The following is a 2612-nucleotide window of genomic DNA, read 5'->3' as shown; positions in this document are numbered from 1 at the left end:
ACTCTCCCGAGTGAGCCAGAGGGTCGGCCGGAATGTTTTCTTTAGAAAGCAGAGGATGGGGCTGCTGCTGAGAGGAGCGTCAACAGCAGCACCATGGGTGAATCTGGACTGGGAAAGTCAACACTAATCAACTCATTATTCCTCACAATTTGTATTCTCCAGAGTATCCGGGTCCTTCCCATAGAATAAAAAAGACTGTACAGGTGGAATGATCCAAAGTTTTAATCAAAGAAGGTGGTGTTCATTGTTGCTCACAAGAGTTATACCCAGGAGTTGGAGATTCGGTGGATAACAGTAATTGCTGGCAGCCTCTTATCAAGTACACTGATAGTAAATTTGAGGACTACCTAAATGCAGAATCGAGAGTGAACAGACGTCAGATGCCTGATAGCAGGGCGCAGTGTTGTTTATACTTCATTGCTCCTTCAGGACCTGGACTTAAACCATTGGATATTGAGTTGATGAAGAGTTTGCATGAAAAAGTGAATATCATCCCACTTATTGCCAAAGCAGACACGCTCACACCGGAGGAATGCCAACAGTTTAGAACACAGGTAATGAAAGCAATCCAAGAACATAAAATTAAAATACACGAATTTCCAGAAAAAGATGATGAAGAAAATAAGCTTGTTGAAATATAAAGGACCGTTTACCTCTTGCTGTGGTAGGTGGTAATACTATCATTGAAGTCAAAAGGGTCAGAGGAAGGCAGTACCCTTGGGGTGTGGCTGAAGTTGAAAATGGTGAGCATCGTGATTTTACAATTCTAAGAAATATGGTGATAAGAACACACATGCAGGACTTGAGAGATGTTACCAAGAATGTGCACTATGGGAACTACAGAAAACTGGCCGCTGTGACTCACGATGGGGTTGATAACAACAAGCATGAAGGGCATCTTACTACGAGCCCTNCTTTTAGCCTCCCCCTTAAAACAAACAAACAAAACACCGAAGTTCTCCTAAGAATAAGAAAAAAGGAACTTCTTGTGTCCCGTGCCTTCTGCGTTTTCATTTCCTTCTCTGGGTCTTTTTGGTTTTATCCCTTTCTCAGGCCCAACTTTTGTCTCTGAAAAATGTAAATCCAGCAAAGCAAAAAATTGACCAAAATAAACAGAGGAGCCTTGTCTTCCAAGGTGGCAGAGACCAAGCAGGCCACTCCCAGAGCCATGACGGGTCACCGAATCCTCCCTCTCCGACTGGCCAGTGCTGGGGAACACTCCTCTGCAGCTGTCCAGTGACCTCTCCTATGACCTCAGCCCATCTGAAAAAGCTGATGTTCTCTTTTTTGTTTATTAGCTTTTTTTGTTTGTTTCTGTGGAAGCTGATTTCTGTCACATGAGTAAGCATGGAAGGGAGGCAAAGAGCCAAGTTACCAAGTGTGGGCTCCGAGCCCCGTGAGGGCTGAAACTGTGATCAGAAGCAGGACGAATGCTCAGGCAGAAGACAGATGTGGTGGGAGGGATCCTGGGCCCCAAAGATGTCTGTGTCCTAAACCCAGAGCCTCTGAACATGTTACATTCCGTGGCAAAAGGGAATTAAGGTTGCAGATGGGATTAAGCTTGCAAATCAGCTGGCCGTAAGAAAGGGAGATTTCCCTGGATTAAACCAGTGGGCCCAATGTAATCACAAGTGTCCTTAAAAGGAGAGGAGGGAGAAGCAGAGAAATGACGGCATGAGAGGGACTTGCCTAATGCACCTGGCATTGAAGATGGGAGGGGCCACAAGCCAAGGAATGTCATTGTCTCCAGACCCAGCGCCTAGAGCCTCCAGAAAGGAACACAGCTCCTNGACAGATGTGGTGGGAGGGATCCTGGGCCCCAAAGATGTCTGTGTCCTAAACCCAGAGCCTGTGAACACGTTACATTCCATGGCAAAATGGAATTAAGGTTGCAGATGGAATTAAGTTTGCAAATCAGCTGGCCATAAGAAAGGGAGATTTCCCTGGATTAAACCAGTGGGCTCAATGTAATCACAAGTGTCCTTAAAAGGAGAGGAGGGAGAAGCAGAGAAATGACGGCATGAGAGGGACTTGCCTAACACACCTGGCATTGAAGATGGGAGGGGCCGCAAGCCAAGGAATGTCGTTGTCTCCAGACCCAGCACCTAGAGCCTCCAGAAAGGAACACAGCTCCTAGCACAGTGAGCCTCCTGTAGGATTTCTAANAAAATAGAATGTAGCATATTTCATACGGTAGGAACCAACAAGGGAACTTTCCTTTAACTCCTTTTACACTTTATGGTAAGTAGCAGGGGGGGGGGAATGCATTTATAGGTCATTTCTAGGCAAAATTGTGAAGCTAATGACCAACCCGTTTCTACCTATATGCAGTCTCTTTATTTTACTAGAAATGGGAATCATGGCCTCTTGAAGAGAAAAAAAGTCACCATTCTGCATTTAGCTGTATTCATATATTGCATTTCTGTATTTTTTGTTTGTATTGTAAAAAATTCACATAATAAACAATGTTGTGATGTAAAAAAAAAAAAGAAAGAAAAGAAAGAAAGCAGAGGATGGAAAGCAAGGAGGGCAAAGGACAAATATGCATCACTGCTGCGTTACAGCTCACAGTTTATGTGCTTTGCAACCACAAAACTCCTTACAGAAGATAA

At 44.4% G+C, this 2612-nt stretch overlaps 1 pseudogene; it reads left to right on the top strand.

The window, feature by feature from the left end:
• Positions 1-93: 93 nt before the first annotated feature.
• Positions 94-908, top strand: LOC103582184 (annotated as a pseudogene).
• The last annotated feature ends 1704 nt before the right edge of the window (positions 909-2612 follow it).

The sequence above is a fragment of the Galeopterus variegatus genome, unplaced genomic scaffold, assembly GCF_000696425.1.
Source record: "Galeopterus variegatus unplaced genomic scaffold, G_variegatus-3.0.2 Scaffold15196, whole genome shotgun sequence".
Lineage (NCBI taxonomy): Eukaryota > Metazoa > Chordata > Mammalia > Dermoptera > Cynocephalidae > Galeopterus > Galeopterus variegatus.
The sequence above is the reverse complement of the archived record's forward strand: the minus strand, read 5'-3'. Positions and strand labels throughout refer to the sequence as shown.